We start from the raw sequence: 27,974 nt of genomic DNA, 5'->3' as shown, positions 1-27,974 counted from the left end.
TGGTGGTTTCAGAGTGGTATTTAAAGAGTGGGGTCCCAGTAAGAGGGAGGGCCACAGCTGACAAGGTCTATTCAGCAAGGTGGAAATGTCCCAGTATCAATAGTACTTATCAAAAGAGGAAAAAACAAGTCAGATTAGACAGGGGGATGTGAGCCTTTGTCAGAGTCTAATGGGGAGACATTAGCACCCAGGGCAGAGAAGCTGTTTTTGTAAGCTGCGAGCCAATCCCAGTCTCTGTTTAATCCTTGGTTAATGGAGTCAAATTTGCAAATAAATTGCAGCTCAGAGATTTCTCTCTCCATTTGCTTTTTGAAATTTCTTTGTTTCAGGACTGCCACTCTTAAATCTGCTACTGAGTGTCCAGGGAGACTGAAATGTTCACCCACAGGCTTCTGTACGTTACTGCTCCTGATGTCTGATTTATGTCCATTTATTCATGTACCATTGTAGATGCACCTTTAGGTGCACGCATAAGATACATGAATGTTGATCTATACGTAAGCCTGGGGTGCTGGAGCAGCAAAAGAGATGGTCCATACGATATGCATAGGCTTCTAAGAGGTGTACGATAAGTTGGCCTATTTTGTATGTAAAGCGTGCATATGTACATAATGGTCTTTATGCTTTCCTGAATTCAAGTTGATCCCAGTGCTGAAGGGAGCAGTGCAACTCATCAAGCCGCAAAGTGGACAAAAATAATCAAAACAACTTGAAGAAGACACTTAGCACTTTATTTTTGCATGGAGGGAATTTCCTAGTCCAGGAGGAACTTTTGCTCGCAAAAAGTGAGAAATTTCATACTTCTGAGTTAGCATCACTGCTTAATACCTCATGACAAATACATAACAACACAATATTCACATACAGTCAACAGTAAAGTCCCTCATGAATCACCACTCCTATGCTGTTTAAAAAATTACTTGTAACCCCAACTTGGTAAGAGATTGAAATAAAGGGAATAAAAGAACTACATCTCTAGCATTAATATTTATAGTCTCACAATTGGCCAGATTTACTCAGTAAAGAAGAACTACATAAAAACGGCCATACTGGGTCAGACCAAAAGTCCATCTATACCATTGTCCTATCATCCAACAGTGGCCAAAGTGATGTGCCACACAGGGAATGGACAGAACAGGCAGTCACCAAGGGATCCCTCCCTGTCACCCATTTTCAGCTTCCGACAAACAGAGGCTAGGGACACCGTACCTAACCATCTTACATAATAGCTATTGACGGGCCTAACCTTCACAAATTGAACAGAGCGCAGAATCTTGTCCAATAGGTTTTTAGCATAAGGGAAACATTTTGTGTTAATGTCAATGTAATTTATTTTGGAAAGATGCCAACAGACGTTCTAATTTGTTGACGAGTCCAACAAGTTTTGTAACTTACGGCACAATGGTTTATAGTTAAGAGTTACTGTCACTTTTCGGAAATTATCTGAAGTGGTTAAATCAAATGCACTGAGAAAAGGAGAACTGATACTAGTGTACCTTAAGCAATAGGGATAAACATTTTCTACTTGCTTAACAGAATAAGGAAGCTTGAAAATGGCTGTACCAGTAAACAGTAATTGCAGGTATTGTTTAACTAATGGGGTACTTAGATATTGTTTAAAAATAAAATCACTCAGTATTGTAAATTACTTCTGCATAATGGGGTGGAGGATCAGGCCCAGTAGGTGCCTTCTAGACCTCCTAGTCAAGAGGACATGCATCCATTTAGCAGCCGATATCTCAAAGTGCCATAAGAACTTCCAGAACTGGACTGTCACTGGTTTGAACTCTGGAAAATGAGACTCCATTTATTTCCCAGATAATGGGGTTGCTTGGAGACCAACAACTCCATCTGAAACTGAATAACCTCATATCGAGTCATTCACATTGCACTGTGAATGTTTGCTATACCGTATAAAACTTTACATTAAGATACATTCCCTGCTCCAAAGAGTTTGTTGTGTAGGTCAGACAAGAGAGGTGGACAGAGCAAACAAAGGCAAGGCATAGTTCAGGCAAAGGAGGGTGTGGGGAGAGTACTGGTGAGGTAAACAAGGCAGGAAGGATTCCTGAGAGAAACAGGCTTTGAGGATCCAAGGGAGAAGAGAACTGGGCTAGAGGGTTAGGAGGTTAGAGTTCGAGGGGGTAATTGGCTGCCAAGACCTAGCAAATTTCTTCAGGAATAGGGGCAGCATGAGACAAGGTATAAAGCTAAGGTAAGAGAAAGGAGCGTAACTGAAGAGGAGCAAAGGGCACATGAAGAGTGACTATAAGAGGGAGTGGACATAAATGACAGTAGTGAAGTAGGAGTGGGAGGGATTAGGAAGGGCTTCCTGACATGTTAGAAGATCAGTGAAGAGATTTAAGGAGGGACAGTTGTGGCTGAAGCAGTGGGAAAGGAAAATAGCACAAAGAGCAGTTGTTTTGGAAAGACTGGAGAGGTGTCAGGCAGGGCAAGGTTAATCCAAGTGAAGAACGTGCAAGGTATGATCTAGGATGAGAGCAATATAAATGGCGGAGCTCGGGGCCATTAGAGAGAATGAAAAGAAGGGGCATAGCAAGAACTTCCATTCAAAGAAAGGAGACGCAGGAGTTGATGAGGACCTCAGGTTACATGCTGGGGAGATGAGGAAAACAGTGGGATTGTCAACAGTAAGAAAGAGACAGAAGTAAGTGGAACAGATTAATAAGAGAGGCGCAAAATTGTGTTTTGAATAGATTGAATTTAAGGTAGCAGAGGGACATCTAAGCTGTAGGTTACTTAGGTCTGTGGCCTTGTCTTCTTATTTGCCTGCAAAGCATTGCTCATGTTGCAATAAAGGAGTAAAGTGTGAAAATGCATTCTTGCTCCACCTTCTTAACCGTATATGAATGTTGTTTTGTGTGTTCCTTTATTTAAAAATACAGTCTCACCCTGTGTGCTGGGAATGCTGACAAACTTATGCTTAAATAGCTTCTGAAAAGCCATTACCCTTATTGTTGCTGTATTTAACATAACACATCTGAAGAAGTGGGTCTGCCCCATGCAAGCTCATCACCTAATAAATTATTTTGTTAGTCTTTGAAGTGCTACATGACTGCTGGTTTGTTTTGTTAGAATACAGACTAACACGGCTCTCTCTCTCTTACTACTCAACATTACATCCATAATTTGTCTGGTTTTCAGTTGACCCCATCCTCTAAAGGAACAGCTATATCATGGATGTTTTAACAGATCTAATGACATACCATTTTCTGCCTAGGATGTAATGGAAGAACAAAAACAACTCTCTTGAAACTGAGAATGAGGCACGAAATGTCACCACTAAATTGATGCACATCAGAATTAATATTCTGTCATTTCTTCTGATTATAAGGCCATAGTTAAAAAGAGCTGAAAAGTATGGTAATCTCATGAATTATTACACATTACTTGGCAAAGTAAATGTGCTCTCAGGGTGAAATATAAATAATAAATAGTCGAGTCATTAAATACGCAATGCTTTCATAATTCGTACTAAATTGGTAACTAAAAGCTCTTGTTTCACAAGCTCTTCCATTTTGTGGTTTATCACAGGCACTAGAATGAAACCCATGAAGATCTATCTATTCACTTTAAGTAAAAGTACACTTTTTTCCTGAAGCAAAACGGCAAATCTTATGAGGCGACATTAAATTTCATCAATACATATTTGAATGGTATTTATCAGCTCAGTAATGATTTAAGGTGCTGGAATTGTTTAAGAAATAATTTTTCCCACACACTTCTTATCCCACTGAGGCTTCACTTTCTTAATAGTACTATTTTTAATAGGGTACAGTAAGGTCATGACATTCGCAAGGGCAACATTCATGAATTCAATTATTCGCAAATGTCGCTTCCCGGGGGCTCGGGAGGGACTGCCTGCAGCCACCCCTTCCCCGGGGCTCTGGGGCCAGAGCGCCAGCAACCGCTACTTCCCCAGGGCTCTGGGTGGGGAGCGCTGGCAGCTGCTGCTTCCTCAGGGCTCTGGGGCACCCATATTAGTGAAAATCAACATTCACAAGGGTTCTGAACATGGAACCCTCGCGAATGTTGTGACACTATTGCACTGTGGGAAACAGAGATGGGAGAATTGGGTGTGTCCCTTGTCTCTCAAATTTTCAACTCCTTCTAAATTTTTTTTCTCACACTTAGGCTGCATGGAGTACATCATCCCTGGGAAATAGAGCATTCAGAGCAGTAGAAGGAAGACCCAAAACTGATCACTCCCCATCCACCTGCTGACAACACAGAACTGTTTTCTCTGGCAGTGTTAGATCCCCTTTAACTCCTGTTCTCCATACTCTTCCTTGCCCTAAGCAAGCTGTTAGTGATCTGAGACCTGACTTCTGTGTGCAGCACTTTCCATCAGGATTATTGGATAGTTTTCCACTCTTCTTAATTAGAATTTCTTTCTGATCAATTTCAAGGAGCGTTTTCAACCCAAAATTCATCAGGAAAATGCTCCTTGCCTGCAGCACATCTGGGCAATAGCTTAAGCAACGGTAATTGAGAAGGAGCCACCAAAAAGTGAAAAGGACCTTTGCATCTTCTGATGTACCCCAAGTGAACTTGGATATCACAAAATTTTACAGGAGTGGATGGGGAGTTTAGAGCCAAATGGTAAACCCTGTCTACAGTGGAAACCACTTCAAGCCAGGGGATGAAGCAACACACCCCTGTACCCTATTTCCAGCACCTATGGGAGTAGGTGATATGGTCATCAGAATGTGTCTGCTAGGATATTCTTCTCCTGGCATATTTCTCTCTCCATGGGGACTAGGACACATGGTCTTCATGGTTTTGCTCCAGGTCCTTTGACTGGCTACAATCCCCATGCAAAGACATTCTGGGTAGATTGTGTGTCCACCTAGCATATTTTGTATGGGTAGGAATATGGTATTTATGTGTTTGGACCTTAGAAATGTTTGCAAGGAGGGCATGTAATATTTCCTTTTTCGCTCTCACACAAAAAGAGAGAGAAAAAAGAGAAATTATTCAGTTGATCTCATGTTAAAAGAAGAATCAATGTATAAGCCACAATATTGTGGCTTAAAAGTTGCTCAACTTTTGTCTTCCGTTCACTGGCAAAAAACAAAAATGAAAAGCCCTAACTTCTTTAAAATCAACATCCTTAAAGGCAGTAAACTGAGAGAGCAAAATAATGTTGTTGATGCTCAGCAAAATATATTTAATGCAATTACAGCATCATCTAACATTTCCTCACTCTTTGGGACACATTTTCTATTCTATTTTTGTTATTTCAAGTTGTAATGTACCTAATACCCTAGATTCTGCAGTGTTGTCAGAGGTAAATTGTATCTTTCTGCATGAACAAGGAAACCCAGGATGGATTCACAGCTGGGGCGGACAGGCAGCGTTAGCAATTCAGCCTTCCCTCAGAGAGTCTGCTAGAGTGGGCTGCAGGTTTAATTTATATGCGGAGCTCTGCAGGAATCTTGCTGACAGCAGAAAGCTAGATTGATCCATCAATGACCCTCAGAACCAACCTACAACACTGCTACTTCTTCAGTCTGAAAGTTCTTTAATGACTGACAGTTCTTCCCATTTGTGTAGTCATTTAGGTATGTGATTCAATGATTTTTCACAAGCCGTTTAAGGCAAAAATTGAACCTACACCTCCCAAAGTAAAAGGGCCCACTGCAACACCTTGTCCTTCATTGGTTATTTAGCATCGTAGAATCATAGAAATGTAGTCCATCCTCTGCACTCAAGGCAGGACGCAGTAGTGAACACCTGACAGGTGTTTGTGTAACGTGGTCTTAAAAACCTCCAACAGTGGTGATTCCACAACTTCCCTCAGAAATTTATTCCAGTGCTCAACTATTCTGACAGTCAGGAAACTTTTTCCCCCAAGGTCCAGCCTAAACCGCCTATGCTGCAATTTAAGCCCACTGCTTCTTGTCCTATCCTCAGAGGTTAAGGACAATTTTTCTCCCTTTTCCTTGCAACAACCATTCATGTACTTGAGAACTGCTATCATGTCGCCCCTGCCTCCTTCCCCGCCACAGTCTTCTTTTCTCCCAACTAAGCAAACCCAATTTTTCAATATTTTCATATTTTCTAGACCTTTTGGCATTTTTGTTGCTCTTCTCTGGACTTTCTTCAATTTGTCCACATCCTTCTCGAAATGTGGCACCCAGAACTGGACACAATACTCCAGCTGAGGCCTAATCAGTACATGGAGTAGACTGGAAGAATTACTTCTCGTGTCTTGCTTATAAACCCTCTTGCATCCCAGACTGATGTTTGCTTTTCTTATAACAGTGTTACACTGTTGAATCATATTTAGCTTGTGGTCCACTATGGCCTCCAGACACCTTTCCACAGTACTCCTTTGTTGGTCCACAGTAAATGATAATACCTGTTCCCAAAAGATTACATGCTCCCCCACTAGAGCCACTGAGTGATAAAGATGCTGTTTCTGAGCCTTTCACATGTCTGCTTCCGACAGTGAGAATCTGAAGGCATTATCTTAAAATGACACATTTATCTCTCCTTGGAAGGCAGCAAGGTGGCATGACACAAACTTAGTTTCATGTCATTTCAAGAAAGGATGCTGTTTCTCAATGCAACTTATTAAGTGCTTAATGCCAAATGTTAGATACTAGACCGAGCTTAAGGAAACACACTTTATACAGGGGAGCTACAGTAAGGCCGTAGGGTAATGGAATTGTCCTTCCCATATGACAGTCCAACTATTGGGCTGTAGTAGGGGCTGCTAATTCTAGGAATTAGCAGGAAATTTTGGCCAGTGGTTGTGCAGAGTTGTGGCCCTTCTCTTCTGTGTATTAAATCCATCAAATCTTTTCTGTGATAGAAATAACCAACACATGGTTTCTTAGAAACTGGGAAAGCAATGAGCAGAACTCCCAGCAAAATCCACTTTGGATATCAGTAAGCGGGCTTAATCTACATATTTGGCACCTAATGAGGGCAGAGAAGGACTGTATAAAAAAATCTCAGGTAAGTAGAGTATAGCCTGTCTGTAATCTACCCCTTCATCACCATGCAGCAGAGTCACAGTGGTTCTGCAAAATATGGTGGCCCTATACATGGTGGTGGGTTGTTAGATGTACCTCAGAGGTTTACTCAGTTAAACAATGCTGAAGATGAACAGGATCCAGTCTATGTGATATAAATTCATAGAAGAAAATTACTGTATGTATTTAGTATAAACCTAATAACATGGTGCATGGAAAATAATCATAACGAGCTAAACTTTCAGAACATTTTCAGAAGGTAAAACAAAGACCTGCCAAACTATTTTATGTATAAACTATTGATAATTTATTTGAGTTTGGTGTTTCAGCTGGATTTGTGCAGGGATTTTTCTCATATTGACCAGTCCTTTTTTTGGTTTTGTTCCTGGAATTTTTCGAAAGAAGTTCTCTGGAAGATCTCTCCTGAAAAAGCTTCTTTCCAAAGGATGCATCCACACACAAAAAGCAGATCGAAAAATCAATCTGCTCTTTCGATAGAGAGCATCCACATGGCTCCCGCTCTTTCGAAAGAACGGGCCAGGGATTGAAAAATCCAGCATCATTAGGACTGCTCTTTCCAAAAAAAGGGCCCACATGCTTTTTTTTTTTTTTTTTGAAAGAAGCTTTTGAAAGCAGGTATTCTTCCTGATCAGTGAGTGTAAGAAGCCTTCCGGAAGAAGAGCCTCGTTCTTGTGATTTCGGATTGAAAAGTGTGCATTTTGTATGTAGACGCTCCATGTGTTCTTTATCAAAGGGCCACATTTACCACAAAAACTTGCTAGTGTAGATGCAGCCAGTATGAAAATCTGCTGGTAGATTTCTTCCCGGGACATACTAAGCGCCTCTGAAATGAAGGGGAGGGGAGGAAAGGGAAAAGTAAAGAGAAAGGGGCAGTTGTCCTATAGCCCAGCAATTCAAAGGGGCCCAGGGCTCCAGGCTACTACCACTGTGCCCTCCTTGTGGCTTTGAGGGCTGGGGCACGGTGGGCTCCAGACAGTGCAAAGGGCTGGCTTCCCCAGCCCCTGCCCCTTCTGAGAACAAGGAGATTCCCTCCTACACTTTGTCCAGGGCCTGTGGTGGCTGTCAGTTCACCTGGTTATGCAGGACTTCTTTACTGATTTCAATGGGAAGCTTTCTTTTTAAACTGAAAGCATAATATGGTCCAAAGTTAATCAATCAATTATTCCAGGAATACTGGAAATGGAGGGGGAAAAAAAACCAACTTTGTGTAGCCTACGGTTGTTTGCCTGTAGTATACTACTTTACTATAGGTTCTGGAATGACTTCAGTTTAATTGGCCCTCTGTCTTTGCTTCCACAACCTTGGAAGTTAAATAGCACTTCCATAACCTTGCTTAGTTATTATTTAGTTACTCCTTCCTATCCATTACTATTTACTAAGTTAAAAAAAAAAGTTTCCTTATGCCTGCTGTTCTAAACTTGTTCAGACCCTACCTAATTCTGCCTCTTCTTACCTACCTGCCCTTGTATCTTATCACCTCACCCATCCTCCCGACTTGGCAAATGCCATTTGTCTGCTGCTCCCACGATCAACTCTGCACTTTCCCTCAACTAGACTCACTTTGGTGATTTGTTCAAGACACTATCTGAATACATCTGTTTCTTTGATTCATGAATGAACTGCTCCTCCACTTGAAGGGAAGGAGGTGACACGTTGGGGAGGAGAGGCCAAAGAACACTGGAACTGCTTCTGGGATTCAACATGGGAGAAAGATGGAAGGGTTGAACTGTGAAGGGAAGGTGGGAAAATGCAGCTTACTGTGTCTCACGTTTAAAAAAGGAACAAAGATGATAACAAGCACCTGAGAAGCCAAGTGCCCATTACTACCCTGAAGGTCATTCGCTTTGTGCATTTCATCTTCTTTCCCCTCCCGCCAATCATCTGTGTTTGTCTTTAAGATTGCATGTACACTCGTCACATCCGGGCAGTGTTTTCCGGTGTTTGAAAAATGCCTAACATGTTCAGGTTGCCACACAATCTAGTCATCACCACAGTAATGGGTAATTACTACCAATAAAAATTACTAACAACCATAATTTAACTGAAGGAGATTATAATCACAGTTCTTCTCTTTCCCTCCAGATCAATTTATTTTCTATCTTCAGCACCCATTTTCCTTTTTTGTTAATCATACAGGTACGGGTCTAGTACCAAGGGACCCATGGCGAGCCCAGCACTGTATGATAACATAGGATGCAGTATGTGGCTTGATTTGATGAACATATTGCACAATAACAGAACTTGACAAGATTCTGCAGCTGTGCATGACAGATAAGTAGATGAATTAGTCAACTGTTTTTGACAGCAAGTCACTGTTTAATTTTATCTCCGTTTCACCCCCTCTTCCCATATATGCACACACTGTCCAGAGTAAGCACATATTTTAACAAAATCTTTGTGATAACCATTGCTGTAAGAGCTTCATCAAAATCTTTGTATTTAGGTCATTCTTTCCATTGAGACATATTGTACCACTGAATTTTAAAACCAGTACCTGGCTTAAAAATCAATAGCACGGTACAACACCATCTGTTTCATCTGTTCCATAGTAGTTTTTCAGTCGGAGAGGAGGAGACTATACTCAGTGAATGTCATTCTGCATATACTTATGATCAGTTGCTTTTGAAAAGAATCTTATACATTCTAGAGCCATACGACATCATCCACATTTAAGCAGAGCTCAGTTTATTTCAATGGAGGCTTCCAACGAAAAATTGATGATACGATGTAGCCTCTACTTTTTCTGCAGAAACGGAGAACGTGTTATCATTTACGCCAATTTCTGCAATTGTAGTAAATAAATTTTGACACTCTATCAAGAAAGAACTTTCCACTGGAACTTTTCATCAATCAAATCACACTTTTATGCAGAAAATGCTAACCCCAACTGTATTATCAGGAATTTCCCAAATGGTTCATGATACTTCTGCCCACTCTTAACGGGACTTCCCAATAAGAAGGGTTTGTTTGGGGTTTTTTTTTTTGTTTGTTTGTTTCTGCTGGATGCCTGGAGAGACTGCCTTTGCCTTACCCTTCCACTCTCTCTCTCTGCTTTCAGGTCATCTGACACCATCATGGTCTAACACAGCTCTTCTGCATGAGGACGGAAGATGTGTGTGTGGAGAGCCCCTCTACACACATGTAGCCCTGAGTTCCAGCAAAATAATCAAAACTCCATCCATCTGCATCTCTAAACAGGGACAAATTAACTCTTCTGGAGGCCTAGGGCTAGCAGATTTTGTGGGGCCCTCTGGACTCCATGGTGTCGCCAAAAATGAGGGGTTCAGTGTGCAGGAGGGGTCTGCTGGAGAGCAGGGTGGGGGTGCAGGGTATGGGTGGGAGATAAGGCGCAGGATCAAGGTGTGAGTATGGGATTTTGGTGAGAAGTAGAGTGCAGGAGTGGATGGCAGTGCAAGGTCTGGGAGGGAGATAGGATGCAGGAGCAGGCTGGGTGTGGTGGGTGCAGGGTCTTGGCAGAAAGGAGGGTTCAGGCAGGCTGGCCGATGGGATTGTAAGGGGAAAGGGGACAGCTGCTCTGGAGCCTGGTGATTCAAAGGAGCCCAGGACTCCCGGGCACCACTGATGCTACTGTGGCGTGGTGCTGTCCAGAGCCCTGGTCCCTTTAAATCACCACCAGAGCACCATGCTCTGTGCACCACGTGGTTAAGGGCTGTAGGGGGTAGGGAACATTGTGCTCTGGATAGTGTGGAGGGCTGCTGCCCCCAGTCCCACCCTTTTTGCTCAAAGCCCTACCCCTTCTGGGAGCAGGGAGCCAAGCCCCCACCACACCTTGCCAAGCAGCCTACAGAGGTTATAGGCTTCCCTGGGTGCAGGAGCAAGCTTGGAGGGTGGGGTATGGGCAAGAGGGAGGATGCAGGAATGAGCTGGGGGCACAGGGTGCAGGGCCTGGGGGGAAGGGGTTGCAGGAGTGGGCAGGGGATTGCGATATTTATCTGGCACATTTCCCGGGGGCGGGGGGGAGGAACAGATCACTTTGTGCAGTCCTGTATTTGCAGGCATTGCTCCCCACAGTTCCCACTGGCCGTGATTCCCCGGCAATGGGAGCATGGGGATGGAGACTGTAACCTCGAGCAGCGACACACAGAGCTCAGGTGTGGAGGAAGAGAAGAGGGATAGCAGCACGCAAAGCTGTGACGCACCCCTCTCCCCCAGCCAAGTAGTCATTCTCCCCAACAGGCACAGCTGCAGCACATGGAAGTTTTAATGGCTGCATCTCAGGGCCCCAGGCTGCATCCCCTAAACCCCTTTCATAATCCAACCTAGTCCCTAAAGAAGTCACCTCATTTGTCTTTAAGATGATCTTCACTTGATTTTTCGCAGCAACTAGTGGACAAATCCTGCATTGAGACAGCTCCCTTTGATGTCAGTGAATTTTTGCCCAAATGAGGACTAAGGAATTGTGTGGCACATTAACCGAGATTTTGTATCTTGGTTAATACATATTTGTCATTGTTTCTTGAAATTTTAGTGTGATATATTTAGAACATGACATCTCATTTTATTTATGTTTTGGAAACCAAAGTCATCCAGAGACAACATGTTCTACAATGTACACAACCAATGGTTAGTGAAATTTGGTTTAACTTCAGAGACAACCCACACCTGCCTGGTCGATGAAGGCAGTAAAGTCTATGTAAATTATGGAATGGAAGGATCACCAAGAAGGTCCTTACTTTGTGCAAATGTCACCTGAATGCTCAGAAGACATAATGCAACCTAGAGAATCCAGAGACATTAACACACCATAAACGTAGAGTCTAAATCAAAGCCCACTGAAGTCAAAGGCAACACTATGATGGATTTAAATGCACTTTGGTTCAAGCTCTTAAAAACCAAGTATTATTCTGGAGCTGTCCCATGTGATCAATTTTGAAGCAGAATCGCCCGCTGAAATCAGTAATAAATTCTGCCCTGAAATTGATAGCCCGATGTGGCTTCCATGATCTGGGTAGGGACAGCACAGTGAAATCAGATAGATCATAACAGGTTAGCTTGTCTGACTTCCTAACATGCAACATAGCGTATTTTAAGCCATAACAGAAAAAATAAATTTGCTGGAAAATGCCGGCCTTTCTTAGACCACGGAACTAAAATTAAACTACATTAGCACGTCACTCCATCCTACAGCCTAAATGATTAGTATTTACTTATTCTCTCAACATTTTCCAATGGATCAGATACAGCCAATAACTCCACTACAAACCGAACAAACAGCAATATACCAGAAAAACACATCACATATACTCCCAGAGGTTTACAGAAATAATTTACGCCCAGCTGAAAAATGGTTCATGCTGTTACTGATCCTCGGCTCTTGCTTCTGGTGACCACAGGTTTCCTGTGCAGTTAAACTGTTAGAACACACATTGAGGGTGTGTGCACTGAAAAATAGCAGATGTCTAAGCATGCCAGAAGTCTAACTCTATGTGTCAAACTACCTGGCAGACTAAACAAAGAGTGAGATGCAACTCAAACTGAAAGAAAATAATTTTTATAACATTACCTTGTTTGAACGCTGTAAAAAACTAAGTTGAAGCAGATTGGAAAATCTTCTTTTCCGATCTGAAGTGCAACTTGTCAACCTTCAGAATGTGACCTCAGTGAAGGAAGTGACTAGAGTGTCAAACGTCATCTAGCAGTGAGATAGATTTTGTCTTTATAAGGAAATATTACTTACTTTGGGTAACCCCCCCCCATCACCTGATTACTCACACAGAGTAGGTCACATTGAAATGTAGAGCTCTTTCCACTTCCTCTTCATGTCTCTTAAAAGCAGCACTAATATGTGCTGGTACTTGCTGGTACTGAGTACCAGCGACTCGGCATCCCCAGTCATGGCATTGGCTGGGGTTGGGGGATGAGGAGCCAGCTGAGTACTGGCTTTTTGTTTTTTTTAAAAGGCACTTCTTAAAAGCATTTCTCTGTTTCTCCCATGTATAGATGAGAAACATACCCCCCTCCCTCCACCCCACAATTTATGCCACTTCTCTTTTTAATTTAAACAATTACAGTTTCAGGTCTTAGTCCAGTGACACTAAGTCTCAGGGTAAAAAGTGCTCTAAATTGGGTGTGGATGTAATTTACACCTACTTTAATCCACCCCTACCCTGCCAGAATTGAAACAAACTCTGGGTCTTGGTAAATAAAAATGACCCAAAGTACTATGGGAATTCAGGGTGGAATCCTGGCTTCATACAAGTCAATGGGAAAACTCTCATTAATTTCCTATGCTCAGAATCTCGTTTCACGTGCTAGGAATACAGTACGTTGCTAATAGTACTAGTGATGGGACAAAACTTGAACATCCTCTCCCTGCCACCCTGAGCCACATACTCTGTGGCAGCACAGCATTCCACAGCTTTGCAGAAGGACCCTGAGGTCTGGGCCCGTGTGAAATGCTGGGCCTCGGGGCAACTGCCCCCTTTGCCCACCTCCTCCCCCATCTGCCATCCTGTCTAGATCATACACAAATAGGGCATCCAATGCCCCACATCTCAAACCCAGGCCTGGGAATCCCTACATAGCTGCCCCATCCTAACTTCCACCCAGTGCCTGCTGAAACCTAGTGACCTAGAACCTAGGCTGTAGTCCTCCTAAGCCAAGGAAACCCCCTCGGAAGCCCTGCTTGGGGGACTTACCCAGCTACATCAAACATTCTGTTTAAGTCAGAAGCAAGCACAGTAAGGTTGACTAAGCAACAAGGTGATTTCCTGTTCTGCCTGCCTCGGGCCCCACTTATGCCTACGTCCTGCACCCAGCCCTGTTCTTGTTCCACTCCTGCCTCCAGCCTCAGCCTTGTCTTTGCTCCTTTTCCATTTTGCTGCTCCATGTTTGAGCCTTACCTCTGCTCCAGTTCCAGCCCTTATATCTTGCTTCCAGTCATAAGGTAACAGTACTGGCTCCAGCACCTGATGCTGACTTGGTCCTTGGCTCTAATAATTTTTAGTTGACTGTGGTGCTGACCCTTGGCTTCATTCACCAGGGAGTTCAGTATTCTGTCTCCGAAAGCGGCCACTACGAGATATTTCAGAACCCACAGTAAGTAGATATACAGCAGTCTGTCTTCAGGTAGGTCTCATTGAGATCTCTAATAGTTACATTGCCTTAAATGTTGAAGCCTGAAGCATATTTGTCATCATTTATTAGGATAAATTTGGATATTCTTATGTGTAGAAATGCCTAATCTCAGTCTGAATCCAGCTAAGATCTTTGCCACTGTGACTTCCTGTGGCAAGGGAGTCTGCAGTCTAATTATGCATTCTTGAAAAAAAAAGTTTCCTGCTATCAGTTTTGAATGTGCTACTTTTGAATTTCTTTGACTGTCCTCGTAGTTTTATTTATGCTATGTAGAAAACAGAAGTTCCTGATCTACTTTCTCTAAACCATCCCTTGTTTTATAAACTTTTGTCATGTGTCCTCTTATTTGTCTCTTCTTTAAAATAATTAATCCCAGTCTTTTCAATTCCTCTTCATTCTCGTTGTCTTTCTCTCAACTCTCTAATTCTGCAATATTCTTTCTGAGATTAACGGTGTTGGGGAAAACTGTTTTAGAGATAAAGGATGGGTTCCCTGACAATGGTTAATTCTATAAACAGCATTCAAGATGAGGCCACAGCAGGGAATTTAGATGATATTATAAAATTTTGGTAATCTTCATCTAATTCTCTGAGCATCACTACATTTTGTTCAGTGTGTTTTTGTTTCTCTCACGGCTTTGCATTAACCAAAAATGTTACAGACGATCTACAGTAACACTCAGGTCCTTTACCTGAGTTAAGACTCAAATGAGAACCCTATATAAGACTTCCCTCTGGCAGCTGCAAACACCACTGGTCCCTTGCTAAGGGTATGGGGGGGCATTTAGTGGGGAAGCAGTTGAAGTGGTCTCCCCCAACTATCTTAGCCACCAGGGGAGACCTCCCCCTGGCAGCTGCAAGTCCCCAAAATTCTTTCCCACTCTTGGAGCCCTAACCGTGTGCAATCTATGACATGGTGCTGCCTGGCAGGGGGTCAGCACCGAACGGCAGGCACATCCTTTTATTGGGTTGGGGGCCACCCACTTGATGTGGCTGAGTGAGGAAAAGACCCCAGCTGTGTGGCACATGTGGGGAAGGGAGGAGGTCACGCACAAATATAAACCACTGAGAAGAGGTTTCTCAGCCTCTTATGCAAGCATGACCCCCACAACAGCCTTGCTGCCATTTGGTGCAGCAGGCTGGTGGCTGGCACCAGGCAGAGCAGAAAAAAAAAAAGTGTAGAGACAGAAGCCACAATCTCCCTGCAGGGGATATTTGTAATGGGTAGACGTGCTTACAGTGCTAGCAGCAAAGACAGACATTTCTCAGGCTCTCATACAAACGTGAGCCCACAATCACAGGCTTCCTGGTCCTGATTTGAAATTCATGGTCTTCCTGTTACCTAATTCCGGGACACCTGGAAAGCGGCGGCCAGAGCGGAGAACTGAGGGGCATTGTGGGTTACATACAGGACACCTCTGGAGGCTAATAAATTCCATTTTAAGATGTAGCACTTCCACACTGGCCTTTAATTGAACTTTTGAATTTGAGCTTGACGCTGTACCCATCAGGTAACGACAATATTGTAATCTCAATATTAGTGCTCCCAAGATCGAGCTAATGGTATTTAAAGTGAAGACAGTCACATGCTAATACCGACTTCACTGCCTTAAATGTATCTCATAATGTAGCCATAGCCTCTCTTGCTGGTCTCCTAGCCAGCTTTAATCCATAGCAAAGTTTCTGGCCAATGGGAGCCGGTGGAAGCAGCGGCATGTCCCGTGCCACTTTCCACAGCTCCCTGTTGTTGGGAATGGCAAACTGTGGCCACTGGGCACTGCAAGCAGCTGTGTCTCCAAACACTCAGGTAAATAAAAGGTCTGGCAGCCCACCAGGCGCTAACCCTGGTGAACCACATCTGGCCCAGGGGAGGCGTACTGCCCACCCTGGGTATAGTGCATAGCATAGACACTAGGACAGTGTTCAGAATGACCCAAGAGTAGAAGGGGCAGGAAGAGATGGAGCTTAGAGACAGGTGATAGAGTCATTGAGCATGTATCTACACCACAAGCGAAGGTATGATTACAGCATGGGTTGGCAGAGGTAAGGATATTAGTCTAGATCTGGCAGCCATGACTCCAGTATGGGTTAGCCACCGAGGAAGCCAGGGTATATACTGTGCTTTTTTTGTGCCGGTACTTGCTGGTACTAAGCACTTTTGCTGCGCCAGCCATGGGATTGGCTGGGGGGAAGGGTGGGGAGCTGGCAGAGTACCGGCTCCTCTTTTTTTTTTCTTCACAAAAAAAAATAGTGGATGTATACACGATCACTAATTCATGTGGTGTAAAAATACCCTGACCATAACAAAAAGCCTTTCCCTTACATATCATTTGAACTCAAAGTCATGTTCACTACCTCTTTTTCTGCTGGAGTTCTGCAATCTACTGCTTGTGAGACCTAAAAATGTTGTTTCATTGCAAACCACCAAGCTTAAGTACTCATTAAACCTATCCCAGTTAAGGTTCTTTCATGACATTGTGTTATTTACATCCTCTACAGTTCAGCAAATCGCAGCTTTCTAGAACATGAAATTAGATGCAACTGGTGATTATTCTCCTGTTGCGTGAGGTTCATTTACCACAGTGTTGATGATGTGCATAACTGATCTCCTTAAGCATCTCTGTACAGAGTACTGTATTCAAGAAGGGTTCGGCGGATGAAATGTTTGCTTCCAAAACACGTTTTGCAGTATAGCTAGTCACTGTAAGTGAGCGGCTTTTCACAGTAGTGTACATGTACTGCTAAGGACAGACGAACTGAGACCCACAACTGAATTAAAAAATTTTGTGGGGCTGTGTACTATGGGAATTTCCATACCATCATCACCTTCTCTTCCTCCAGAGGATTGGGTCCAGTGTTCCCTGTAAGCTGAGCACTTGGGCAGTTGCCCAGGAGAGAATCAGGTGCTCATCCCACAGCTGCCCCTGTCCCACAGGGCTGGGCCTACCTCCCAGCTCCAGGCTGTTGTTTCTCACTCCAGAATGCAGGTGGGACCATTTTCCTCATGACACCCAGTCCTGACCTTTTTCTGTCCCTGTGTTTGTGTATCCACCCCACAAACCCCAGCAGTTGGAGATCCCCTGAGATGGGGACCCTGTGCAAGAACTGTGGACCCAGTCCACGCTGATTAAGCAGGGTTTTCTGATGCCATGGTAGAAGGTATTATATCTGAAGGATGCTGATTAAACATCCCTTGCTTGAAGCAGTAGAGTAGGAAACAGTAATATAATATACATGGGCAACATATTACGATTGTTACTCAGCCCAACTCTAATGGAAGACAATTGGCATTGCCTCTTCATGAGGGCAGAGAGCCATATTATCTCCTTTCTAGTAAAAAGGCTTGGCAAAAGCAAAGCTATGTTAACATTTTATGGAAAAGCTGAGCTGTGTAAGTGAATATGCTTCATGCTGCAGGTCATGAAGAGCAGAAAATTTGTACTAATAAGCTACGTTTGTCACTGAAAACACTCATGAATGTGATCTGCCATCTATGCCTCCCTCTCTGCAAAAACATTCTGTGCAATTTCATAGCTTTGTTGGTCCCACGATATCACAAAGACAAAGTTGGTGAGATAATAACTTTGGTTGAACCAACTTCTGTTGATGAAAGAGACAAGCTTTTGAATTTCTAAACAGCTCTTCAGGACGAGAAGATGGGTTACGTGTAAATACAAATGTTTGTTGCTCACCCGAACAGAGATTGGTCCAATATACACTAAAATGCTGGTAAGACTTTAAACAGCACCTGACCTGGCTAAAGAAACTTCCTTTTCACGTCTAACCTCTCAGCAGTGACAATGTCCTTCACCTATGTGCCCAACACACAGAAACTCTTCTGTGCCTGTCAATCAAATAAGGTCATTCTAACTCAGATTCCCTGCATAGTCTTCTGCTTGCATGCTGCACCAAGCTGGAATTTCTCATCCTCTCTCTCGCAAAGATTCATGCAACTCCACTATGCCCTAATAGATCTTGGACGTTGTCTCTCATTACGTCCTTTTGCAGTCTTTCCCTTCTCCCAGGGTTGATGCCCTGTTCATTTTTGTAAGAACATACTAGCCATTTAAGTTTGGTGGGGCTGGGGAAAGTCTTTGGAGACAGTATGAACCTGTTACAGATTTTTTTCTGGAACCAAACACACCTGTGGGAAAGACAAGGTAGATGATGAGCAGGAAGTGGTGTTCTGCTAGTCACAGAAACCCAGACAGCTCCCTTTGTTTAGGGCTTCAGACTAGAGTTCCAGTAACAGAGTTGGCTGGACCTCCTCTTACCTCCCAGTGTTGAGGGTCAAACATGCACCCAGACACTCTCTATGCCAGTCTTGTTGGGACCCAATGAACAGAGTCCAGAGCACTAGCAAGACCAGATGAGGAGGGGTTGGGTATAAAAGAAGCTTCCTTCTACAGTATTACCAACTCCAAAAGTTCAAAAACTGAGTCAGACCCAGTAAGTCAGGAGATGGGTCTACAACTCATAAAGTAGTTGGTTTTTTTAGAAGGTCATGTGGCTTTGGTCAGTTTGTTGATTTTCAGACTCCCCCTTCCCATCCCAGAGAGGTGTGTAGCATCTGCAGTTTTGCCAAGTTTCCCAAATTCAGAGAGTAAAAAGAATTTGAATCTCCCGCCATCCTCATGCAGGAGTTTCCACTGGCTGCCTGAAGGTGCGGAGCTTCCATTCTCTCCCATAGTCCCAACCCATTAATTCTGTGACATCCTGCTGCCACATATACCCCTTGCTCCACAGCAATTAATTATGCACTCTGCATCCCCCATATCATTTCTGACCCCAGTCCTACATGTCCACATGTGCTGTTCAGCAATTGCATCACCCATGGCCCATATCGTTTTTGCTCCTTAGCACACCTCTGCTCCAAGCTCCAGGGTGCTTCATCCTTTCCATGTAATTGCTGGGATCACCTCTGAAGCATTTTCAAAAGAATTGGTGTATCATTAGCTATCCTCTAGTCATCTGGTACAGAAGCTAATTTAAAAGATAGGGTACATACCACAGTTAACAGTTCTGCAATTTCACATTTGAGTTCCTTCAGAACTCCTGGGTAAATACCATCCAGTCCTGGTGACTCATTATTGTTTACTTTATCAATTTGTTCCAAAATGTCCTCTAATGACAAGTTGATCTGGGACAGATCCTCAGATATGTCATTTAAAAAGAATGCCTCCGACTGGGGAAACTCCCTGACATCCTCAATTTTGAAAGCCAATGCAAAGAATTAATTTAGTTTTTCCACAATGGCCTAATCTCTTTTGGGTGTTTGCGTTCCTTTAACATCTCAATTGTCCAGTGGACCCACTGACTGCTTGACAGACTTCCTGCTTCTAACGTACTTAAAATTTATTTTGCTATTACTTTTTGGGTCTTTAGCTAGCTGTTCTTCACTTTCTTTCTTGGCCTTCCTAATTATATTTTTTTCACTCTATTTACCAGAGTTTGTGCTCCTTTCTATTCCCCTCACTAGGGTTTAACTTCCACTTGTGGAAAGAGACAATACCACAAAAGAAGGCTAACATCCTTCTACTGCATGGATCATGATCACAAATGAGCCCCTATTGGTCAGAGGAGGGGCATCTTCTGCTGGCTTGCGGAAAACAGGATGCAATGCTGAGAAGACTGACCTTCCATCTTCTGCACGCCCTGCATTTCATTCCACCAGCCCACGGAAGAAAAGGGCACAGTTTGGGCCAGACCTCTCGTGACTTCTGAGGATTTGCTGGGTTTGAGGGTGACCATTTGGCCTTTTCTCAAAGGGGGCAGGGTGGGGAAATACCTGTCTGCCCTTACTTCCCCATTCCTTACTGGATGAGGGGCAATGGTGGGTTCAATGGATGAGGACCTTATTCAGCGAGAGCCTGAATTCCATTACCATAGAAGCCAGTGAATGAAATTTTCAACAGCAACTGGCAATTTAGGTCCTAAGTCCCATTTTCAAAAGTAATGGGGCACTTAGGCCACGTCTACACTAGATGTTAAGTTGATCGTACATACAAAATTCCAGCTACGGCAATTATGTAGCTGGAATTGACTTATCTACAATCGACTTACCCGGCCATCCTCACAAAGGGAGGTCAATGGGAGAAACTCTCCCTTCAACCTCACTTATTCTTTGTGAGATTGAGGGGTACAGGGATCAACTGTCAACCACAGAGAGCTCGATTTTGCACCTCCCCACTAGGTGTGAAATATCAAACTCCAGAAGATTGACCCTGACTGGCTCAATCTACTGGGTAGTGTAAATGTACCCTTAGAGGCCTACATATCACTGAAAGTCAATAGACTTAGACTCCTAAGTGTTCAAGTCATGTTTGAAAATAGGATTTAGATACCTAAATCACTGGCTGCTTTTGAAAATCTTACCCAATGGCAGAAGTCCACCTGACATTGAGACTCATAACCTGACTTACCAGGCACAAGCAGCATTATTCAATTTAATTTTGGGGAGGAGGATGTGGGAGAAGAGGTTATAAAAAACTGAAAACTGAATGGCAAAACAACACTGTAAAACCAAAGCAACGATAAGTGAAATGAAAGATGCACTATGATGCAAATTGAAAAGGCCATATTCTGCCATTAGTTATTTTAGCAGCTCTCTACACTGGTTACAATATGGAACTCTTATTAAATGAGAATGATGCAATATGAGCCCTTCTTAGGCAGAGCTTGGTGGAATCAAACCATTTTAAAGTATCTGCTCACTATTGAGTGAAACAGAACAGCTGTAAGGTGTCTTGCTTTTTGGTTTTTTTTTTAAAAGACAACTAGCCTCCTGGCACTTTATTTACGCAACTGGAGTAAAACAGTGGCTATAAGTGAAATACAAAAATGTCATTTTGGCTGTAATAAAAAAATGTAATCTTGCTGGATCGTCTTATTTATGTCTGAAAGAAAGCTCTATGCTGAGTGCATGAATATTGCCAAAAGGGCATGAGTTATGCCTGTGGTTCACCAACAGTTTTAAAGTGAGGCCAACGCTCGCTGTTTTATTGCAAGTCCCATGAAAGTTACAATTTCTCTTTAAGCTCAAGCTCCTGAGTCTCAACTTTCATTTTTTTAAAATGTATGTATCAAACTCTCATGTCTAATGGGAAAAGCAGGAAAAAGTGACTTTAGCAGCTCAAGTTTTAAAAGACTAAAAACCAGACATCAGAGGGAAAAAACCCAACAAGTATACTTAAACATTCAGTGATGGTGGAGTGGCGTTGTGGATTCATTATATTTCAATGTTTGAGTATGGCAATAATGGATTTATTATATCTAATCCAAGTAGGTTCCCTCTGCACCACCTCCACCTCTCATAGACAGCACTGTGGGGCCTGATGGTGAAGCTGGGATTCACATCCCCCTCCAATCCCCCAGGAGTAGATAAATATATCCTGACTGGGCAAGATGTTTTCACCAAAGTGCAAGGTAGAAACATGGAGCAAATTGTACTAGGGAGGATAAAGACCTTGTGCTGAGAACTGAGCTTGCCTGGTTCCCCCAGAAGAATTTTTAAATACGCTTTATTCTGTGCAAACTGGAGAATTCCAAAGGCATAAAAATTAAATTGCTCTCCAGAAATATCCCTAACTAAGACTGTCTCTCCAGAAGATCTTTACAAACGCATGTGAAATTGTTTGTACATATACACTCTAGTAAACTAAAATAATTGTTGTACTTTGTCGTATTTTGGCTTCAAAATGTTAACATTCTAACTTGCCCATCAGTTTATTTTACTCTTGGTTTATTTTTCACTTCCTTCACTCAGCTTTTTTGAAAATTCTATTCCCATCTCTCTTCCTCTGACTCTTGGTGTCTGCTGTTCACTTTTTCTCTCTCTCTTATTCCCACTTGCCTGTCCGTTTCTATATATCACTTTTTCCCCCTTTTTCCACAGGTTCTTTTTATTTCCCCCTTCTTCTTTTTAATCTCTTTCCTTTTCCATTTTCTCCATATTCCTAATACCCTTTTTGGACTCATCCCCCGGTTCTCTTTTTGCCTGCCCTCACCCAGTCACATGACTCTGCCAACTTTCTCCTCCCTACATCTCTTTGCAACACCCAGCCTTGATCCTCATTTATTTCTGCAGCACCTTGCCAAGAACGCCACGGGACTTGGCTTCTCCATTCCGGCCCATAGCTCTACAGCTCAGCAGTTCGGCAGCATTTTGCAGCCCAGCAAATTGATAAGATTGCTAACAGTTCCCTGTGAGGAGAGGAACTAAGCCTGCCTCATGAGGAACTTGCAGCACTCCCACAGCGCATAAAAATCTTTGCACGGAATTGGGATAGTTAACTCCAGAAGTGAAGGACAAGATGAAACACAGAAGTATCATTCTCAGCCTTTCCATAGTCGTTTTCGATGTCACAACTCTGCAAACATGGCAATGAGAATTGTCACAGCGCTGATTGTGTAGATTATTGTTAGACTGAAAGCAGAGGTGGTCCCAGCCCAGGAATTCCTCCCCCCAACCCCCCCCCAACGCATATCAAGAAAGTGAAAAAGAGCAATCCCTGGAGCTGTCTGAGACCTTAAGAAATTGCTTAGTCTTCTTATACCTAGAGCTAGCATTGACTGAATGGGATGCTTCAGAGGGACAGAAATATGTAGAGGCATATGAGGAGAAAAGCAGCAGTGTAGACGGGGTTCTTTCAAAATAAAACCCTGCTTTCAAAAGCACCCTTCATGAAAAAAATTAGGAAGAAGGGCGCTTTTAAAAACAGGGTTTTAATTTCGAAAGAGCCCCACCTACATTGCCGTTTTTCTTTCAAAAGAAAATGTGATTATGCAAATGAAGGGTGAGATCTGTAAAGCAGTGCTTCATTTGCATTTCTGACTTGCCTCATTTGCATTCCCCTTTCGAAAGGGGACTGTAGTGTTGACACAGCCAGTGAGCCAAAAAAATTGAGCCATACAGCTTCACTTTGAGGTCTTCTAATATCTTTTATCTTTTATCTCTGTGTTATAAAACCATCAGTGCTGCACTGGACATGGCAGCTCCCTGGATCTGAAGAATTGGGTCTGCCCCACAAAAGCTCATTGCCTAACAATTATTTTGTTAGCCTTTAAAATACTACATGACTGCTTGTTTGTTTTGTTAAAAAGGTGATTTATTAACAAAGCAAAAAGCTATATGTGATAAAGCATATCTGGTTGTGAGGTGATATAGAGCAACTAAAAATAAGTTTAAAAAACAAGTAGATTAAAACAGAGAATTATTTCCCTGGGATTCAGTTTAAAAGTCACAATGTATGCATGGGGGAGTGGTGGGACACACATAAGCCAGCCTGAGAAGTCCCGCACCAAACTGAAAATAAAAGAGATAACCTGATCGTGTCTGACCAAACATTTCCTTCCTGCTCATGTATCTTTATTCTCAGATTTCTTTCAAGGTCTGGATGTTTCCTGAATTCCTCTAAGTCTGGTTCAGATTTTAACCATTTCTGTGTCTCTCCTCTGGCCCCACAAAAGATTCTCTCAGCAAGAACTGCTTCAATTCCAAAAACCCTCTCTCCTCCAAGTGGCTCCCCTGGCCGTTTGCCAACAGAGAGCCTGCTAACTCTGGCGGTTGCCACACATGGCCAAAATTTCAAATGGACCATGCTAATGGCCAAATCGGAGGATACTAATGAGGCACTGAAATGAATATTCAACACCTCAATAGCATGCTGCTGGCCGCAGCACTTTGAAAGTGCTGTGATTCGATCACGCACATCTCAGCTACATGGGGGTCCTTTTTGAAAGGGCCCTGCACATTTCAAAATCCCCTTATTCCTATCAGCTGAACCTATATAGCTCAGCTGATAGGATTTCGAAGTCTGCGGAGTCCTTCTGAAAAGGACCCCCAGGCAGCTGAGCACTTTTGAAGTGCCGCAGCCGTCAGCATGCTAATGAGGCACTGAATATTCATTTCAGCACCTCATTAGTACCCTCCGATTTGGCCATTAGCATGGCCATTTCGAAGTTTTGGCCAAGCGTGGCCACAGCCTCTGTGTTTAACCCTTTATAGGCATTCATTCATGAAAACAAGAAAATATTTAACATGTTTGAGTTTCTTCTGCCGTTCTCTTTTTCCTTTGTGCTTCGCAACCTGTTTGAGAATGCCTTTGTATAATCCTCTATTACGCAACTGTCATGTTTTCTGAGATCTGCACACAACTCTATGAAGGAAATGGCAAACAACAATAATTTTTGTGCAAAATAACTCAAGATAAACAAGTCACAATAATTTTCATTTTGGAGTTACATCCAGTTTTAAGTAAAACTCCCTCTGTAAGCACTACCATTGCTGAGGGGAGTGCAGCGTGGTTTAAACATAGCTGGTATGATAGAGTCTTCACAGAGTCTGTGGTGGCCACAGAGTTTGGAAAGAAGTGGGGGAAAGGAAGTGGGGGGAGGAGGAGAGAGAATCACAGAGGCGTAGTGAGAAAGTGCTACTGCACAACATTTTCTTACTGCAACTACTTAGTGGAATGCAGATATTGGTCTCCCCTGCCTTGGCCACCTGATCTGGTAAAAAATGATAATGTATCCATGACTCCACTAATTACAGAATGGTTTACGCGCTGACTCCTGTGGCTCAGTAACTCAGGAAGTATATAAAAACAAAGTGAGCTGTTTGAAAAAAACAGCACTGGCAGAAGACAATCTATAAAAAAAAAAAAATAACATGGATGAGCAGGGTGGGGGTGGAGGATTTTTGGTAGAAGAGGGAATGAACCTGTTGCCACACACCCTAAAAACAGAATTATGGCCTTGTATTCAAGATCATAGCGAATCAGTGGCAGATCAAGTAGCAGGATACAGGACGAGATTCCTGCTTCTGTGCTCTTGCCTACAAGACCACATTTCCAGACTGCAACCTGATACAAAAAGGGACTCAGGTCTACACTAGGCAGGTAAGTCAAATGAAGATGCACAATATTAGCAATGGCAATTGCGTAGCTACAATCGACTTATCTACAATCAACTTACATGACTGTCTTTATAGAGAGAGGTTGACAGGAGAAACTCTCCTGTTGACTTCCCTTGCTCCTTACAATATTGAGGAGTACAGCGGTCAGCTGCTGAGCCCAGATAGTTCAATTTCATGTGTCTCTACCTGGCACACAAAACCAAACACCAGACCAGGTCGATGTACCACATAGGCTATACATGACCAGAGGCATTTCAATGTCTACCTTTTAGTCACATACAAATTCACAGGGACAATATTGAAGATCCACCACATCTGAGTTAGGCACCAAAGCTACCTATACAAAGAATGGGGAGACAAAGGCACCTAAGAGATCCTCAAAAACCAGCATACTAGCTAATAGAGATGCCACAGGAATGGCGATGTCCTAAGGCCATCCTTTCTCATGGAAATAGGTGCTTATCTCCACCCCACAATCTACATCCAGATTCTCTGCTGGAATCAAGTGCCTTATGTCAGTGTTTCTCAATGACCAGTCTGTGCATGGTTCTGGTCTCTGAGATCTCTGAGAAACACTGACTTACGTGATAAGAGGTTTCTTACAAAAAAAAGTCAGGCGCCTTCCTCATTCCACACAAAACAGCTGGAGGAGAAGGCAGAGCAGCTGTTCATTTTAGAAGTGCAGCCCACTTGGGTAGTGGGAGACCCCCACCATTCAATTCCTTCCTCTCCCTAAAGGTGAGAAAGGATATGACCATACATCTCAAGCGGGTGCTCCAGCCACTGAGTGATAGAATTTTCAATCTCTCCTCTTGACTCTACTATGCCTTTTGTAAATAATTAGCATCACGGGAGCCGGGGGATATGACCCAGCTTCTCTACGAGGGTACAGAGTCATTCTTTCTCTTTCTCTGTAGCCCAACAATCTATACACAGTGGAACAGCTTCAAGAGAAGAGATTCAGGAAGACCCACATCAGACCACTCCAGAGGTCAGTGGCTAGAGCATGTTCCTGAGAGGTGTGGAAAGCCCCTGTTCAACTCTTTTCTCCCTCAAAGACAGAGTGGGAAATGGAACCTACTTTTCCAGTATTTCAAGTGAGTGTTCTAGCCACTGGACTAAAGGTCAAATGTTGGCTGGGACCATCTATAGTGTGCCTTAGGGTGTGCCTACTAGAGCACATCCTGCAGGCAAAGTAGACATACACATGCCTCTCTTTCCACAGTTAATGGAGCACATTGGAACTTATTTGGTAAAATTATACAGTGAGTAGTATGAGGCAGCAGTGCACACATCCAGAAGCACCTCAATGTCTACCCCGAAAACTTAGGCACTGACAGGGTTAGGTGACAGCAAAGCATGAGCATCACGGATCACAGTCAGAGATGGATTTAGGTCTCCTATGGGCAAGAGCCTCTTGCTTGCTTCTTTCAGATTTGCCCTTGGTAGCCAAGTAACCACTGATTCTGGGTGACTCCGTTTCTGAGTTTCCCAGCCTGAGACACTGTACTTGACTTTCAGGGCTACGGAGCAGCCACAGCTCTCATTGGCATCAGCTGGAATTGTGGATGAGCAGTGCTCCTGAAAAACAGCCCCTAAGCCACTGAGGGTTGCCAGATGTCCCCCATCTCAAGTGACACTTAGACCTTTACCTCCCAGCTGCCAGAGGATGCTGTGACTCAGATTTTATACAACCAGATAGTACCCCTGCATCATCAATCTGCTCCCCTCCAGGTGCCCAGTTAGCACAGAGCTGCGATGCTAGGAGAAAGAGGACTGGGCAGGTGCATGTTGCTGTCAGGGATGTGTGGAGAACAATGAGGAGGGTTCAGAACGGTCAAGGTCTGCTAATGGGGAGATAGCCACAGGATGAGGAAAAGAGGCATGTCCCAAAAGGGGATGGGCTTAATGGAGAGAGGAACAGAATGGGGATGCTGTGCCAAATTCTTCACACCCTCAACCCTGCAGGTTCCCTTTCCCCTCAGCACTGACATTCCCTGACCCTCAGCTGCTGCCCAAACAACACTTTGGCTACGTCTACATGTGAAGCCTACATCGAAATAGCTTATTTCGATGTAGCAACATCGAAATAGTCTATTTCGATGAGTAACGTCTACATGTCCTCCAGGGCTGGCAATGTCGATGTTCAACTTCGACGTTGAGCAGCACCACATCGAAATAGGCGCTGCGAGGGAACGTCTACACGCCAAAGTAGCACACATTGAAAAAGGGTGCCAGGCACAGCTGCAGACAGGGTCACAGGGCGGACTCAACAGCAAGCTGCTCCCTTAAAGGGCCCCTCCCAGACACAGTTGCACTAAACAACACAAGATCCACAGAGCCGACAACTGGTTGCAGACCCTGTGCCTGCAGCATGGATCCCCAGCTGCCGCAGCAGCAGCCAGAAGCCCTGGGCTAAGGGCTGCTGCACACGGTGACCATGGAGCCCCGCAGGGGCTGGAGAGAGAGCGTCTCTCAACCCCTCAGCTGATGGCCGCCATGGCGGACTCCACTATTTCGAAGTTGCGGGACGCGCAATGACTACATGGTCCCTACTTCGACGTTGAACGTCGAAGTAGGGCGCTATTCCTATCCCCTCATGGGGTTAGCGACTTCGACGTCTCACCGCCTAACGTCGAAGTTAACTTCGAAATAGCGCCCGACGCGTGTAGCCGTGACAGGTGCTATTTCGAAGTTAGTGCCACTACTTCGAAGTAGCGTGCACGTGTAGACACGGCTTTTATGTTCTCTCCTGCATCCCACACCCCAGAAGAAAATCCCTCTACTAGATTTGGGCAGCCTCTTACCTCCTCCAAGCACTTCATCCCAACTCGTTATCCAAACAATCTGCCTCAAGCCCTCCTTTTTCTGTGGAGTGCAGGGACTATGCTTCTGTCTCCCTATCATTCGCTCACTGCTGAGTAGGGCCCTGAAGGCAGA

At 43.7% G+C, this 27,974-nt stretch overlaps 1 protein-coding gene across 3 annotated transcripts in view; it reads right to left on the bottom strand.

The window, feature by feature from the left end:
- Positions 1-27,974, bottom strand: part of LCP1 (lymphocyte cytosolic protein 1) — a 74,184-nt gene that overhangs the window by 30,513 nt on the left and 15,697 nt on the right. For 2 of the 3 annotated variants that reach the window (XM_074988025.1, XM_074988042.1), the window contains exon 1: positions 12,550-12,633. The exons of the other annotated variant lie outside the window; for it this stretch is intronic. The gene's annotated coding sequence lies outside the window, so the exon portion shown is untranslated. Of the gene's footprint in view, positions 1-12,549; positions 12,634-27,974 lie in introns of those variants that run through there. 3 annotated transcript variants of the gene reach the window in all.

Source organism: Carettochelys insculpta, chromosome 1 (genome assembly GCF_033958435.1).
Source record: "Carettochelys insculpta isolate YL-2023 chromosome 1, ASM3395843v1, whole genome shotgun sequence".
Classification (NCBI taxonomy): Eukaryota; Metazoa; Chordata; order Testudines; family Carettochelyidae; genus Carettochelys; species Carettochelys insculpta.
Note: the sequence above shows the minus strand (reverse complement) of the source record. Positions and strands in the feature narration are given on the sequence as shown.